Raw genomic sequence first — 18,187 nt, 5'->3', positions numbered from 1 at the left:
CTATTTGATTGGCGCCATGCTTTTGGGGGCGAGGTGACTTACATACAGCATTTTAGGCAAATTATTATTTAACCCAAAAAGAGGCCTGCACACAATACACACAAGAAATTTCAATTTACAGGTGTATTTCTGTAAAAGTCAGCTATATCATAGACATCATGCAGAAGCTGTGCTTGAGGTAAGAAACAGTCATAGAAATATGGAAATCTCTGGGATCATGTCATGTGCAGGCAAAGTGGAGGCTCCTTACATTCTTTGTTATGTTTAGAAGGATTTTGCTAAATTTGAAAATATGTACATATCCTGTCAACGCAGGAGCAGATGCAGGGCAGCTGTGGCTCAGGGGGTAGAACATAGTCCTTTACTGCTGCTAACTCAAAGATCGGTGGATCGATCCTCAAGTTATTGAACCCTGAGTTTCCCCCCGATGCATCCATCAGACTGTGTGTGTGATTGGGTGAATGACACTTTGAGTGCTAAAACAGGGTTGAGGTCAAGTTCTTTCACACCAAAATTGCTCATCCATGTCTTTGTGTACCTTGTTTTGTGTCATGTTGGAACACGAAGGGGCCATCCCCAAACTGTTGCCACAAAAGTTGGAAGTATGAAATTGCTACAAAATATCTTGGTATGCAGAAATCATTAAGAGTACCTTTCTCTGGGACTAAGGATCTGAGCTCAATGTCTGAAAATGCCTGAGTCCAGTGGTGACATGCTTTAAGTCAGCGGTCCCCAACCTTTTTTGCGCCACGGACCGGTTTATGCCCGACAATATTTTCACGGACCGGCCTTTAAGGTGTCGCGGAAAAATACAACAAAATAAAACTAGTACCGGTACTGAAAAATAGAAGAGTTATTCATAACACACGTGAAAAGACCCAGGAAAACCGAGTTAACGATAAAAACACTAACAAAATAACGCTGAAAACCGATAAAAACCCTGAAAACCATACATTTCACACCTGAGCCTCAACTCTCGCGGCCCGGTACCAAACGGTCCGAGGCCCGGGGGTTGGGGACCGCTGCTTTAAACCACTGCATTTAACCCTTTGCATTGCACTTGCATTGCTTCCTTTCATGAAGCTCTCTATACACTGTGCATTAGATAATCTGAAAGCTACATAAAGTTTGGAGGTCTGTAAGAGTCTGGAGAAAGTTGACCACATCTGTACACATCTGCTTTCCAACTTGTGGCTGTTGTGCTGTTGCTCCTGCTCTTCTTCCACTTTGTAATTATACAACTAATAAATGACTGTGGAATATTTAATATAAAGGAAATTTAACAACTTAACATGTTGCGCAGGTAGCATCCTATCAAGGATTCATGCTGGAATTCACTGAGCTCCCAAGAGCGACCCATTCACTGCTTCTACAAGCAGTGAATGGGTTGTGGAATAAGTTGTGGAATGATCTACCCTTGTATGTTAGGCAGGCCTCTTCTCTCTCTGAATTTAAAAGTCTTCTTAAAACATATTTATTCGCTGAAGCCTTTGGCATTGATTAGAGGGGTTGACTCAATTTGTTTTGACATGTTTCAATTTATTTTAGTTTTTTAGTTATTTATTTTTGTCACGGACGAGAATGCGGTGGACTCAAGAGCAGACTCAATTTGCTTAGAACTGTGTATAATTTATTGAAAAGAACAAAACGTGAACGGAACTGGGTTTAACAAAAACCATACGCAGAAAACTAAAGGAAATCCGTGGGCGGAGAAACCGGCGTAGAGCACGGGGAGACTTCTAACGGGAACTTCTGTAAACACAGGGGAGAAATGTTACTGAATGGGAAACAAACGAGTAAGGGACAAAGGTACGGAGTGCCAGTGAATAGTCTTGGGCTTACTTGGCGACCCTAGTCATTTAACGGGGAAAAGGCTGCCAGGGGTGTATTCCAAAGAGGGTCAAGAGTGGAGAGTCCGGTCCAGATTTCGAAGAGATGGAGAATACAGACTTAAGGGCAGGCTGAGGAGAAGTGGAGTATATAATCCTCGGGTTCCGAGCAGATGGGAGGACAGGATGGAGACCAAAAACAGCACTACTGGTGAGTGCGATGGGTGGAGAATCTGAAGAATACAGGAAACAAAAACATATTAACCCAAGGTCCAGATATACAGAGTCAGAGCTCAGAGGAAGCCGAGTTTACCACAGATGGTAGCAGGACGAACTGGCGAGGAGTGGCAGGCCGTGCTGGCTTAAAAACCCTCTAGGTGGAGCCCCGGAGATTGACAACAGGTGATGAGCTGGCCAACTCCACTCCCAGGGACAAATGACAGGAACCTGGACCACGCCCAACCAGACACTCCCACAGCATATGACAATTTTATCTTATCTCATTTTAATTTTCTTTACTTATGCTTTTAGCATGTACAGCACTTTGTGAACTCTGGTTTTATGTTAAAGTGCTTTATAAATAAAGGTGGTATGGTATGGTATGGTCTGTGTTTGATTTTATACACCTGTGGCCATGGAAGCGATTGGGACACCTGAATTCATTGATTTGGATGAGTGAGTGAATACTTTTGGCAATATAGTAAAGGCTCTCATATTTAAAGCTGCAACTGTGTTTCATTCCTGGTAGAAAATAAAATTGCAGTAGAAAAATAAATTAATAAATTGTGAGAAATCCAAATAATTTAAAAAGACTGAGGATGTCATCCACTCAAACCCCCGATTTGAGATCTAAAAGAAACTGATACATGGGTTTTCCAAAGCTATCCGACTATTTAACAAGCAGTCTGGACAAAGCTTAAAGCCGGTTTCAAGTATCCCTGAAGTCCCGAGTGCAGCCCCGCCTCGTGTAAAGCCAAGGCCGCGTCTTTCCTTGCGACTATCAATTTTTCTCTAATCTCAAGCCCATGTATCCCCATTAATTCAATCATATTCTGTCTTGTATCTGCTTTTTTCATCTCTGTAAATCCCAACTACACTTTCCCAAGGAAGACTATAAATATGGATGGAGCAGAGCAGTCAGGAAATAAACTTTTGGCCCTTTCTCTCACCTTCTAGGTCGATCGCTGGGTTAAGTCCAGGCTTACAGCTGCTTCATCTAGACTACTCCAAGGTTGGGGATGAAAGGAAAAGCTATTTCTGCCCGGCTCTCCTTTGTAATTAGAGCGGAATCCATAGAGCGTAGTTTCTCAACCAAGTCTACAATTCTGCTGAGCCATAATTTACTTAATTACTCAGAGACGCCTCTTTGATTCAGTCAATATCAAAAAGAGCTTTTCTGGAAGAGAGGTAGGGAATGATAGTAATTTTGAAGCTGTTTGGTTTCCATTCGCTGCTGTCACTGCCCCCCCTCTCCCCTCCCCTCCGTGAGCAATAAACTCATTATGGATGAGAGGTTGTCAGATATGTCTGTTGTGCCTTTTTCACCAACTGAAAGAGTAATTTAAAAGTAAGGACTTCGCTAAAAGTATAGTTTAAATCCCTTAATAGCAGAAATAGCTAATATTGATCCCATCTTGCTGCCTGTCCAACATCTCTCAGCCATTGTGTAGACCTAAGATGAATGCAATTTCACTTTAAATCCATTTGGTTTTAAAAGCTACACTGGAAATGAAATTCAGACTAAAGCGACACAGATTTACGCACTCTTACACCTGGAATATGGTAATGCTTTTACAGAAAAAGTACATCAGGTTCCTGATTTCTAAAGAAAACAAGCTCAAGATGGAAGTTAATTTGATGCAACCTTGCAGTGAAAAAATTATATGTAAAGCATCGCTGCGCTTAAGTGAACTTCAGGGACTTGATAGGATCCTTGAGGCGACAAAAAGCAGGGTGCCACTTATCTGGTGAAAAGTATTATTTTTACCTCTAACCAGAGGAGGAAAACTCCAGGCCTAACTTAAAAGCCCCTCTCTGCAGGACTGAGATTAGAGGACATTCTTCTCTGTTTCCACTCGCGTGAACGAACGCGTCAATGGCCACCACAGCCCTGATGTAATGTGCGGTCTGCAGTGTCTTTGAAGTGGCTTGATAAGCCGGCCTTGGACACAGACAAGTTCAAAAAGACCCATTGAGGGATTTTCAAAACAGAGGAAGAATCCAGCCTATTTTCCCCACCGTGTCAGTGAACGCTCTGAGATCAGGTGGGGTGGGTGGGGAATCCTCGAAGGTTTGTGGGAAAGTGGCTCAGAAGTGTCAGTCTCTTCTTTCTAGGAGGGCATGCCAGAAAGATCAGCGTAGGAGTTTTTTTTCAAAATTTGGATCGTTGTGTTTCCTTGATTGAGGAAAACTGAATGTTTACAGCTTTGATTTAGCTTAGTGACATTTGCTAAAAAGAAAAAAAAAAGAAACAATGAACAGCGGCGGGTGATAAAAATCATATTAGTCTAGCAGGTACACATCATTACTGAACTCATGAATATCATACAATATTTTGTGCTAATGTACCTTGTTAATTTGGTACTATTTTATTTAATATTTTTATCTGCTGAACATTTAAGCACCAATATGGAAAAAACCATGAACTGTGTATGAAAGATGGATCTGCCATTAATAATTTGGGGGGGGCTTGTTTTGTTTTTTTGCTGAGGCCACGCCCATGTTATGCATGATCTGTGTGATGTTCCTAAATCATACTAAAAATGTTAGTTCAGGACAAAGTATTTTATCTAAGCATACAATTATCATTAGTTAATTAACAGAGAAAACACTTGAAATATTTAACATTTTTTCCAGAAGGTAAACAACATATAAACCCTTTAGCTTAGCACCTATCCCAAGCTTAGCTGGTAGTCCATGGGTGTTAGTTGTTCTTTGCTTACAACCTTAAACCACTGGGAATTGCTGGCAAACACCAGGAACAGTCTTCAAAATGCTCCCTGAACATTTTCTGGCAGACATGGGAAATATTTGTGGGTACAGTGCTAGGTTATCAGCTAATGCTAGTAGGAGAAATTAGCTAAAATAGACACCAAAACCTGCTAATTACTATAGGTAACAGACAAATAAAATACTAACATTTCACACACTGAAACTTCTTGGACAGACTATTGGTATAATAAACTGCACAGAAAATCATACTACTTGTAAGATGATTGCATTAAAATTGGTCAAAAAGGAACCAACACTTCAAACACAGTCAAGCGGTCTGCACATTCAAAGCAGCCACACCGCTAAGAATGTATAACGTCAGTCCTTGACGCTATTTAAATCCATGATATAAAAAGAATAAATCACCAAAAGGGACCTTAGGTTTTTGGCTACAAAGTTGTGCATTTTAACATGAGAGTCTATAGGGACTCACCCTCTTTTGAAACAGCCTCAAGTGGCCAGTCGAGGAACTGCAGTTTATGGCACTTTCATGGTAGCTTAATTTTTCAGCCCAAGACGCTGCAGCTTGGCTAAAACAAAGACATTTTATTTCAGGCAGTGCTTATTTCTTCCCATATCATGCCCCTCTGCTTGCTGCAAGCCAAATCATGCCTCTGTCATCATTTATCTCCCTCAGTAACAGCAGAAAGTGCTGACAGTCGAAGAACCAGTGGAACCAAAGCAGTTCTCCCACAGGTCTGAGGCTGCCAAGACCGAAAAGGACAAATATGACTCTGACCGTGACCTCCGGGAGCCAAGAAGTCACCATGCTGAGCTGTGCTTCCAGCGGCAAACAGGCTTGCCAGGGTCTGGATATGCTTAACGGGTTTTTGATTTTGGATTAAAAATACTCCTTTCAAAGTTCGAAAAAACAGATTGTGTATGTACTGAATATCACAAGAAAGTTAGTGAAACATCAAAACCCTGGAGACCAATGCACACATGCCCGCCAAAAGAGAAAACAAGACTTGCCTTGGGGATCACTGAACCCACATTTCAAAGTAATTCAGCCTGATGTGTTTGGTATCTTTGGAAACTTCAGAATCTTGACCAGAATTCAAAATGAAGGTCAGCAAGTTTAAACAAAGCTTGGCTGTGCACCATATGTTTGATCAGGACACCCACTGGTGAAACTGTGTGGGCTGAAGAGGTTAAGCCACAGCCAGGCTGGCAGATTTTCTCTGCTGGAAACAAAAACATTACAATGACCACATAAGTTATTTTTGGGAAAGGTTTAAGCACATGAATAATGCGTGAGACCGGGCTAAGGCGCTGCTTCAAACCGAAGGCAGGACGGTGATCGTATCTGCGATGAAGAATGGGCTGCTGCTAAACTGTTCAGGTACTGTCTCACTCACAGGAGCATGGACTATTACTCAAAGACGCAACCTTCCAATAAAACAGAGATACAGCACTTTCTACAGAACAAGAGGAGCTGATACTTATCATTCTTTAACTGTATATAAATATGACCACCCTTGATACTCAAGCATGCCTAAAGTCAGATCCACCAAAGGACAATAAGTACTCAATATATATTCTGACATTGCAACACGTTCTCACTCCCAGCATAACATTTTACGCTAGGTGAATTGTCAGTATGTTATGCTTCCGGGCATCCAATACATCCCTATATTATGAGATCAGAAAAATTCCGTTTGGAATGAATCTACACATGTACGTTTATTTTACTTAAATCGCTTTGGAAAACAACAACGTCATTAAAGTGGTGGTTAAGGTTAGGCCCTAACCCTAACCTTATCCCTAACCGTTAGGGATAAGGTTATGGTTAGGGCTGGAATACATGGCTGGAACGTCTATCACCGCAGGACAGTCGTTCTACGCGGAAGGTCACCTTTCGTGTTCCCGTGGAACGCCTTGGGATGCGGCAAACCGTCGGTATATTACGTCTCGGGAGTGAGAACGGTCTAGACAGTATTTGATACAGCTGTTCGACTGTTTGTTAACACGTTCAAACTCTGCATCAGAATAGAGAAAAAAGATCATTTAAGCAACTTTGAACGTGTTATTGTTGCTGCTGCCTGGTGGACTGGTCTGAGTAGCCTCTGAAACTGCAGATCTGCTGGGATCAAAAACCATTTGTGGGGGGTTCGCTGCTAAGATTAGCACTAGCTAACTTGGAAACCATTTGTTACAATCAACGTATGCAGAAGACCGTCTCTGAATGTGAAATAAAGCAGAAGAGCAACACCAGCAGAAGACCACACCAGGAACCCCTAATACTAGTTAAAAAATGGAAACAGATGGTACATTTCACACAGACAGAAGACTGTAAAAATGTTGCCAGGTCTGATGAGTCTCAATTTGAACCGAAACATTCAGAGTTGCAGGGTCAGAATTTGGTGTAAACAAATATAAGCATGGATCCATCCTCCCATGTACCATCAAAGTGCTTACAGCATTAAAAAAAGATTACCTGTTAAAAAAAATTAACAAGACCACTTTCCAAGTTCTCCATGCTAGACAATAATCACTTCATTATAGTAACTATGACAATGAATGGTCATCACTTATGTTAACTCCTGATGATATTTTCCTAGATCTGATGATGCTAATGTGAGTTTGGAAGGCACGGGCAAATTCTGTCACCAACTCAATGATCTTTCATACTTTTAAGAGTGTTTTTTAAATACATTTGTTGGTCAGTTATGTTTATTAGTGCAGTTATGTGCAGGGTGCACCAGATGATGTGCATTTTCACAACCTGGTGTTGTCATTTAGTAGAGACAGGCCGAGTTGAATTATCAACTTAGCCTGAATGATGTAAAAATGGATTTTGTGTCATATTGTAGCAAGTTATCAAAAAATACTGCAAGAGTCTATATCTGACACCTCAGCACTGAGAGCAGTAAACTGCAGAAGTGAAATGCTTACAACAAAGAAGAAGTCGGGCCGTAGGGAGAAGTGGTGAGTGACATTAGGTTCCTCTTGCTGCTTTCACTAGCTGCACCGCTGTGGTCATCAGGTTGCAAATCCGAGTTGCCCTGAGCTAGCTGCCCTTAAGCAAAAATCTGCTCCAGGTGAGGTCTCATCCCTCAGTGCAGCTTGACTGGCTACCAAACCACACACTGACTACCTGCACCACTGGAGCTTGTACTTGTGCTTTTATGCATTTGATACGGCATATATTTCCTCCTCTCCACAGCATCCCCACGCCTCTCTTCACTGGCCTGTCAAATTGCCCGTTGGAGAAAAAGATGGTGGAACCTGAGATTTATTTATTTTTTCCACAGACAAAAAAGAACCCACAGGTTGTCTGTCCATGTCTAAGTGACAGGTGTCCAAGGCTGAGTGTGCGCGCGAGCAAGAGTGAGCATGTGTGTCTGGTTGGACGACAGATCCTGCTAATCCTGTCCGTCCCAGAGGACAGGCAGTGTGACTGGGTAATTGGCCACTGACTGAGCAAGATCACTCTGGAGGCACTGCTTATTGAACCACTGTCAGAGAGAGGAGAAAGGGAGAGAGGGGAGAGAAAAAGTGAGGACAAAATCAAAAAGAAAGAGAAAGGGGTAGAGAGTGCAAAGACGATGGCTGCAGAGATAAATAAATAAATAAGGAAAACAGGAGCGAACGAGCAAGAGGGAGGGCAATAAAGAGATGGAAAGAGCACAGGTGGGTGGAAGCGACTGCGGAGAAAAAAAAGAATAGAAGTGAGAGTGAAGAGTGGAGAATTTCAGAGTTGACCCCGAAGCCACCGTTTCCTCTTCTGTCAGCTGAAATGTGACACTTTCATGATTACACTAGACCCCCACCCTTTCCTTCTTTTTTTTTTTTAAGGGGGCGGCTTAATCTTAAAAGGATGAGCGGGCAAGGGGATGCAGGGGCTGGGGGGGAGTAAGAGAGAAAGTGGTTGTTGGGGAGGGAGGGAGGGGGCATGGTAATGGAAGTCTAGGTTAATACTTGCCTCCTCCAGCTGGCCACCTAACAAATTGCCTTGTAAACGCAGAAGCAATGGATAAATAAATAATGAAATAAAAAAAAAGTATATCCCTCCAGCAAATTGGCTGTCATTGGATTATCCCCTATAAAGCGGGATTTGTGCGTGCGTGTGCGTAGGTAAACTTTGGGGTAGGTGTGTGACCACCATCTCGCATCACATAGATGTTGTGTGTGTGTGTGTGTTGAGAGATTGTGGCAAATATCAGGCCCAGGCGAAGAGGGTATAAGGAGAGAAAGGATTGGATGAGCGATCATTGCTTCATCAGCTCCATTAAACACACCAGTGGGCTGTAAATTGGGCTGTCATAGCTACACTCGTCCAACACACGCACATAAAAACACACACACACACACACACACACCACAAGGTTAAGAGATACTATTTTGATATACATTTGGTACCTTTCTAGTTCTGTGCTGGAGCTCCTTTTATCTTCAACACCGCCTTGATTCTTCATCACATAGTTTCAACAAGGTGCTGGAAACATCCCTCACAGATTTTGGGTCATACTGACATGACAGCATCACACAGCACATCCACGATGTGAATCTCCTGTTCCACCACATTCCAAAGCTGCTCAATCTGGTTGTTCAGTCTGACGTCACTAGCCGTGTCTGGGCCTAAACTCCGCTGCAGGTCCATATATCAAACGATCACTATGGCATTACTGAGAGTTGAAAAACTGTCTAAAGTCTTTCATCTTTAATAAAACAATCAGCGTTCTGCTCTACCAGGTGTAACAAGTGAGTTTAACATCCAGGCATCCATGAAAACGGACATTTATGACATTTAACGGAGTTAGAAGTTAGCAGGGAGTTAGCTCGCTAGCTTCCATCTAAATACAATATAGCATGTCCTGACTGTGGGGTTTTGTAAACAAATTAAAACGTACAGCTCTGTTATCACTTCCAACATAAATGAAGACAGAAAACTAAACAGCAGTGACGTTTGTAGGGTTACTGAAGTTTGGCTAGCTGGTATATAATGATGTGCTACATGACCGCTAGTGACACAGCTATGTTAGCATAATATAAACAAGCTAACTTTTTTTCCACTCGATAAAAGTTAACGTGAGTGTTCTCGGTGGTCAGGAACAAATGTAATCGCATGGCAGGATGCTGTAAAAGGACCAAACTTCAGCCAGGAGAACAACTGAGATAATCCATCCACAATACGAGGTTAGTCATTCATATACTGCTGCATGGGCTGGGCTGTAGTTACATCCTAAGGTTTTAAAAACTGAGCTTAAATAAATGATTAGCGGTAATAAAAGCCGAGGGAGGTCAACAGTGATCACTGACTGTTTTAGGAGCTTTTTGAGATTAAATAGAAGAAAATACATAACATTAAACATGTTAACAACACAAAAGCCATATTAAACGCAGACTACTTTAGACCCGGAAGTAGGATTCGTCACGTCATCACTTAACGACCGGATTGGACTGGTGACTGTGGAAGACATTTGAGTACTAAGCGGCCGAATCAATAACGTCCACACTGTTATGCTAATGCTAGTAGCAGCCTGAATAGTGGATCCAAGGAAGGATGGATCTATGCTTTCATGTTGTTTACAGCCAATTTTACCCTCTCATCTCAATGTAACAGCAGAAAGTGAGACTCATCGGACCAGGCAATGGTTCACTTTTGGCAAACCCATGTGAGTAGTTGCCTGATTATCCTGCATCAGTTGTGTTCTTCTACTACTACCGACTTCAAGGTTTTATGGGTTCAGAGATGCTCTTCTGCATAATGTTGTTGTAAAGAGTGGTTATTTGAGTTATTGCTGCTTCCTGTCAGATCACTACATAATCTTTTTCAAACCATAAACCCTTGACATGGTCTTGTGGGGATCCAAGCAGCCTGTCTGACACCAACAACCATGTCACATTCAGAATCACTAAAATCAGTGTGAGTGTTTTAACAAAAAGTTGAATTGTACTGTGTTCATTTCGGCACAACAAAAGCCACCTAAAAGTATAAAATCATAATAAAAATGATTTGCTTATAAAGGAATAGGTGGATGTGGGGGGTTCGCTGCTAAGATAAGCATTAGCTAACTTGGTTATCAAGGTGTATCTTAAACAACTGCAATGCTACTTGTGGGAACAGGTTTGAAATATTTTCCAGCTAACCAGACGAACTGAACAGCTGGCTCTTTGGAGTGCCTGAATATGAGACGCACCTACCTGTCACTCAAAGCAGGCATGTCCTGAATTAACCCCAAATATAAATGGATGAGCTATATAAGAATTCACACCCATATAGCTGTCACAAAGGAGGAACTGAGGTATACACACACCCTGTTTTTGGTTCCAGGCTGTAAACATCCTCACTTCTGCTGTATGCATTTTTTATGAGATTGACTTGCTTTTGTTGCCCCTAATGGCTTTATTTTTTAGCCCCAGAGGTTAGCTGCTACAACCAGGTTAGCAAATATTAGCACACGTTCACATTTCTTTAAAAGCTTCAGACAGCACGTTGAATTTCAATTAACAAAAGCAACACTTTTGGTTAAACAGTGCAACTTTAAATAAATTAATTTTCAATTAGTTATCGAAGAACCATTTTAAAGCAAATCAGTATTTCACTCATGAAATTTGAACGCTCACGTGGCAGAGCTAGAAGTAGTGAAGTACAAATACTTTGTTACTATTGTTAAGTAGAGCTTTCAAGTATCTGTACTTTACTTGAGTATTTACTTTCCCCCACATTTTTACACAAATAACTACAATTTATACTCTTTACATTTTCAAAACAGGCTTAGCATTAAAGCTAAAGTAACAAACTTTAGCTTTATCGCATTTGAGGTTTTTCATCACTGCGCTCCCTTAAACATCAAAGCGATTTGAGCCTAAATGGAAGGAACAATAGCACATAAAAGAAAATTCTATTGATGTATGCATCATTGATACTTATTGCACATAAAGACATATAATGTATGCATTGTTAATTGAGCTATACTCAGGGGTTCAAGTGGGCTAGAATGGATGTAGATGTGTGTAAGTTGTGGTTGCAGTACTTTTTCTTTCTTTAAGTGGCTGCTAATATCAAATACAAAGATTTTATCAGCTCAACAAATATGAGCATAAGTAAAACACACATAAACTGTTTCCGTGCAGTTTGCCACACAGCATGTCTGCTAGCTAAAGGCACAGCTGCTGCATTTCCCAGAGAGAATAGAAAGTGTGATAACTTCACTCAGAGATGGATAAGGCTGTAAGAATAACAAATTCGTCATCTGTGTGATCATTTAAGCTATACTTTTTTTTTATTTTGTGAAAGGCTCTGCAGAAGAAAGTGAGAAATACTAACTTCGTGTTATTCGAATACTCGGCACTTTGCAGGTGAAACAAGTTAGCCTGCCGTACTGAGATAAATTTACAATAAACTGTTTTTTACTGTGTTGCTTTCAGGTCCTGACCTCTGAGGTCCACCCATCCTTACCACTGGTTTCTGAGGACCTCATTTTTCACGTCACTGGCTGAGATCTGAGTCCTGCAGCTAATGGATGCCCTCCAGTGCCCATGTAAGTTGGCTGAAGCTGCACTTTTTTGGTTGTCACATTATCATGTGTTTTGATGTCTTTGATTCTCTGAAAAAAAAACTACCAACGCTTTCAGTAGTAATTATTGTTAGTTGTGACACTTATCCTCAAGCTGAGCCACTACAGCTGATCGTAGGGTTCCCCCACCTGCTGAATCCTACTTCCACCCCTAACTGTACTCATGCTTCTGTTTACCTGTGGATGCAAAGTCAAAAAAAGTGTGTATTCTGACATACTAATAATTTATCATTATATTAATATAGCATGAGGTTCTCTTAGCACCAAAAGAGCTGCTTGAAATGTCCTTCAAAGAACAACTTTTAACTTTCTTACTCAAAATACATTTCAAAGCTTGCACTTTTTCACTTTAGAAGCTGAATCAGTAATTCACCTTTTACTGGAGTATTTTTAAACGTGCTGTGCAATACTGCAAGTTTTGGTATTGATCCGATACCAAGTCAATGCAAGTATTGCCAGTACCAATACTGATACCAATACTTTTTAACTTATGAAGGCAGCTTAGAAGAGAACAGTGTGTCATGATTTCCACAGTAATTAATTAACACAACAAAACACACCTTAAAGCTTCTTGTGTATTTTTTAAACTGGGTTTCACAATTCTTGGAAAGTAATTGTGCCGGTTTCTAAAGCACGTTGGGTTAATGTCTGTTGTTCTAATGTGCTATTAGCTATAAATAAAGTAGACGAGACAGTCAACAGAAAAAGGTTTTTTCATTGTGCATGCATGAGGTACAATTTATCTCACACAATTCAGTAGGATAATGCTGAACTTAGAGGATAGAAACAAAGTATCAATCCTGTCACGCTAGTATCAATTAGATACCAATACCAGAGTTGGTATCGACACTATCTATATTTGGATCGATCCACACACCTCTAATTTTTAACAAAAGTATCTGTACTTCTACTTTTGCCATCTCAGCAAGACTTTTAGTTGAAAGTGCTCAACTGAGTGATCAGCTGCGATGAAGTTAAAGAGACGTAGCTGCAAAATGTAACCATATACAACAAAGAGGGAGCTATCCTGCCCTTTGCAGGCTTTTTAGAACTGCAACGTGTTGTCCACTGAACAGCTCTAAGGGACACATAATTCCCACATTTCGCTGGAGGTCAGAGTTCAGAGAGTGGAACAGTCAGTGATATGCCTGATTACTTCTGCAGCACTGCGGTAAGACCGGCTGCCCTCCAAGTGATCCCAGATTGAACGCAGCGTTGTTGCCAAGGACTGAATCAGCAGCTTTTTTTTTTTTTTTGTTATCTGATATCCTCTCTAACTCCGGGGAGTCACGTCCTCAGCGAGAGTAGAATTCAAGAAATCAAAGAGCCGTCATGTTTGAAAAAGTTTCTAGCTGAAACAGAGAAAGAAAAGGTCAGTGAAAACATTAAAAGATAAGAGAAAGATCAAGAAAAAGATGAGTATGGAAGGTCGTTGAGTGGGCAGAGGAGGAACAGCTTGTCTGAGCCAAAAAATCAATAAGTGCTTGAGAGTCAACAGCGCGTGGGTGGTCAATGGCATGATTCAAGCTCATTAGCACAGCGTTTGACTTGAGTGTTTGACCTTATACCCGATCATCCCACTCTCACAGATTTTAGCCTGGATTGTGGAACTTTTGACTGATAATGAGCTGTGGAGAAATTGTTCAGTTGAGCAGGCTCATCTGTTAATTAAGGCACTTTTTGACACCTTTACATGCGCTGCAGCAAATCAAACTTGGCAATATCTCAGAGAAAACAGGAATATAAACCTCACGGTCATTACATTACAGTGAATAAACCAAAGCTGAAGCTCACTCATTACTGGGGTTTATTCAGTATTGCTTCAGGGGGGAAATTTACTCGGTTTTCCATAGCACATGCTTAAAATCCTTCGGTAGAAAAGCAATAAGCTGTCAAACAAAGAAATGTCCCCGTCAGATTTTCATCCTTACAGTCATTCAGAATTAAATTAAAATGACTGATAGCAACCAATCAATGGTGGTAATTTCAGCAAATGATGCAGCACTGTTTCAAACTGTAGTAAAGTATTGATTCAGCTGCAGCCTGCAGTAAGCCATTTATCTTCCATTAAAAACAATCTCTTCTAATTACCTTAAACTGGTTTTTAGTATCATGGAAGGAGAAATTATCCAGAGCTACTGTGTGCAACAAATTACATGTCATTAAAATAAAATATATTAATACATGCACTCATCGTGAACTCCTGGAGGTTTTGAATAAAACCGAGTAATGTATGCGCTCGTTCTGAATTCCCCGAGGTTCTTCTTGATCGCAGCAATCATAAAGATTAGCACTTACAGCAGTGGTTCTCACTTCAAACAGCAGGAGTACGGCCTCTTTCAGTTCTTTATGCCACCAGGTTCTTGAAAATATACTTTCCCCTCTACCCCCGTGAAATTCAGAAGGATTTCACTTTTTATCGGAAAAGTCTGTTTTTAAAAAGTTTGCATGTTCAGGTCTGTGCTTGCAGGCTTGACAGTGTGAACAGTTATCTTCCAGCCTGTTTTGCAAGTTTGCACAATCAGTCATGTCTTTGTTAGACAAGCTGTCAAAAATAATAGTTCCACAGAACCAGGTAAAATGACCGCATCGCTCTAGGTCTGACAACGGCAGGTTTACAGACAAAAATATCTTAAAAGTTGTTGGATGGATTTTGTCAAAGGGCAAACTTCTGGCGAGTTAACTTTTTATGCAGACTTGTCCAAGCTTTTTTGTTCTGGGTGGCACAAGCTCTAAAGAGACTAGAGATGGGACACACTTAAAGTGGGAAAAATCTAGCACAGGTAGAGCTAATGAAAGCAGGTCAGACAGACAAGGAAGGAAAACAACAAAAGCAGGAAGTGATATAAACCAAAACCAGACACACGAGAACTAACCTTCAGAGTAAAACAGGAAGTAACCAAAAAGTATAACTAGCAGTGAATCATAACAACACTAAACACATGGAGACTGACATTAAAAATGATAGCAGTGACAGACAAACACAGGCAGAAGAAGAAGAAGAAAAAAAGATACCTCAGGGAATCATGAAAATTGCATTAGCACATCACTCAGCTGCACTTTGTGTTAAGTGCTTTAGCACAAATGCAAAACTGGGCCCTGTGTGCATGGTACATAGAGCATAGACTGTATCTAAAAGATGAATGCAGTCACTGTGACTTCATCCACTGGTAAGTGAAGTCCTGTGTTGAAGACTGCTGCCATCTTGGTGCTATGAAATCAGATGTGACAAGAATGGGATAAATGTGACTGGATGCATGCTCGTGCATCTGCATGCTCACGTGCTAGTGGCTTAACAGTAACAGGGTACTTCACTTTATCAGCCTCTCATGGGTAAAATAATTTACACAATAAATATGTTGAATCCAATGAGAAACTAGCAATTAAAGCAACGAGGTTATAGGTCGAGTGAGCTGAAAAAAATTAAATTTTAATTTCATGTAAATTGTCCATGTAATGTTGTAAGTACAATATAAAATGTTACATTTAATGGGATTTGGTAAAAGAAATTTTTACTTGATTGTTACACATTCAGGCAGAGCTGTTTGAGCCTGCCTGCAATCTGATGACTTACAACAGATTTGTACATGCCAGTGCAACAGCACTATCTGATCTGTCCTGTTAGCAAACTGGTATATGCAAGGACGTTAAGAAAAGCTAAAAAAAACAACCAGGGGCTGCAGGGTTATTTTAGCTTGCTTTCAGTGGTTGCTAAGCATAAATCATTTAACTTTGGATGTTATTGTCATGAAATTAAAATAATAGTATCCTTTCATAAACTATTGTAGCTATATGACGGGTAATTTTAGACCGTTGCTGGGCGGTTACCATACAACTTTATGACATCATAATAGCTGATATAGATAAGAACCTTCAGAGGCCTAAGATGACCCAAAGTGACAAGTTTGGTTGCACAACACTTGATGATTGCATAGAAAACTAACAAACCCACACAAATTTCAAAATTTTTTGTTGTTATTGTCATATTTGCTGTAAGATTGCAGTCTTCACTATATTCACTATATTATATAAGTATTTTCAAGGTCTTACTGTATTTGTTCTTTTCTAGGCTTCATCATAAAATGTACAAATACACCGGATCTCAGTTAAACTAATTTCAGAAACAAATCCCATTGAGATAATTTCCTATAAAAAATTTGATCTGCAGACATTTGCTTTGGTCCGCTAACTGCAACATAAAACGACCACACAGGAAGTATATGTCAATAACTTCTGTAAGCATAAGAAATCATTTTTCTTACTGCAATAATAAAACGTGTGTTGTTTGGCTCAAATGGCCTTTAGAGTGGATGACGCGTGCAGACAAGGGCACCACTGCAAATTTCTTTGAAAAGATTTGAGTCACCTAGTTCCCTGTATCACAGCAATACTGACATCCGTCCATCGACCGGGCTTCTGACATCGTCAGCCTGAGCTGAGAATTACGCTTTAGGCTGGATTTTTGCTTTGATAAGAAAATCACAGAGGCTGTGATGACCACCAAGGATGCCCCTGGCCAGCGTGAGGCAGCGGGCGAGGTCTTTTGACAAGGTTAATAGACGATCAGTAAAAAGTGGCTCCCCATGGTCCTCCCATGGCTCAGCTCCTTCCTTCCTTCCCCCTCGGTATCAATCAATACCTGTTAACAAAAGCTCTGCAGGGCTCCTATCCACTCTTTGCACTCTTATTCATATTTCAGAGTGTTATTAGAGCGCGCAGCAAAATGTCAAGATCTTTACAAGGTAAATATCTCCCCGAATGTCACAGGGAGAGTCGAGGGTGTGGGGGTGAAAGTACTTCCCTTTGCCTCTCTGTTTTTCATTGTCAGAACTGCGAGCAGCCAACATTAGGGCAAGAATGATTTCTCCGCCGGCGGCTATTCCACAAAGTCGTTTGTTTCTGCCACGTTTCCAATGATCAAATTGGCGTGGGTGTTTTAATAGCTCGCTGCAAAGGAGGAGCCGCCACGTTTTGATGCTAAAGGAACCCTTAAGATAAAACGCAGCAGCAAATATCAGGGCCAGCTCTGGGTAACAACAAGCATAACTGGGTGCACATGGCCAAAGATGCCCGAGGACAAGTTCCTCCTTGCAGCGCCTTTGCAGAAGCACAAACGCACCGACAAACAGACGAGACAGCGAGGCCGCATTTCTCCCCATCTGCGCACGAGGCTTTTTCATCTACACGGTGGGTAAATCAAGTCGTGTCTGGAAAGCTGTAGATCTGATCAAAGGACTGTGATCAACATGGCCAGCATGCAGGTAGGAAGCACTCATACGGTGGTGGGTTCAGAGGCTGGGTAAGAGCTCATTTCAAGTCGTGTGAGGTGGGCTCAGCTGCACCACAAGCCTGTTGATCAGAGGAGATTAAGAGTTGGACTGTGGCAAGACATGCCTCCACCTTCTCTTCTCTTCTGTTCTCATCAGCCACAAAAACAGCCTCAGCCTGGGACGTGAATTGTGTGTTTCTGACAGGGATCATGTCTATTTTTGAGTTGTTTGTTTAGTTTAGTTTTTTTTTGTACCAACATCTGTGTGATGGTCCCGAGCGACAGCCTGATCATCGAAGCAGAAAGACATGCAGGGTGGAGAAGGAGGAAGATGGAGGGAGAGACGGAGGGAGAGAGAGAGAGAGATGGTAGCGACTGAGGTAATGACAACATCGTCGTGAAACCTCTGGGATTGTGGGTAATGAGGCTCTCGTGGGAAAGCCGGGCGCCTCCGCCCCAGTGATGTCACAGAATGAACAAGCACAATCAAAGATTCATTTTACAGGAAGCGAGGCCGCTTCTCACATCTCTCTCCCCCCCTTGCCTTCTTCTTTTTCTTCTTCTTTGGTAACAAT

General features: G+C 41.3%; 1 long non-coding RNA gene across 2 annotated transcripts in view; it reads right to left on the bottom strand.

Annotated features, from left to right (window-relative positions):
* Positions 1–1,577: 1,577 nt before the first annotated feature.
* LOC147302418 (uncharacterized) overlaps positions 1,578–18,187 on the bottom strand; it is a 54,262-nt gene continuing 37,652 nt past the window's right edge. Inside the window, exons 1-3 of one of the 2 annotated variants that reach the window (XR_015127214.1) lie at positions 2,143–2,559; positions 1,843–2,062; positions 1,578–1,752 (exon numbers count right to left, since the gene is read on the bottom strand). This is a non-coding gene — a long non-coding RNA (uncharacterized LOC147302418). Of the gene's footprint in view, positions 1,753–1,842; positions 2,063–2,142; positions 2,560–18,187 lie in introns of those variants that run through there. The other variant, XR_015127213.1, reaches the window with a different exon arrangement.

The sequence above is a fragment of the Aulonocara sp. 'chitande type north' Nkhata Bay genome, linkage group LG23 (assembly GCF_057382095.1).
Source record: "Aulonocara sp. 'chitande type north' Nkhata Bay isolate Kocher_YH1m ecotype deep benthic linkage group LG23, A_spYH_male_GT1.1, whole genome shotgun sequence".
NCBI lineage: Eukaryota > Metazoa > Chordata > Actinopteri > Cichliformes > Cichlidae > Aulonocara > Aulonocara sp. 'chitande type north' Nkhata Bay.
Note: the sequence above shows the minus strand (reverse complement) of the source record. Positions and strands in the feature narration are given on the sequence as shown.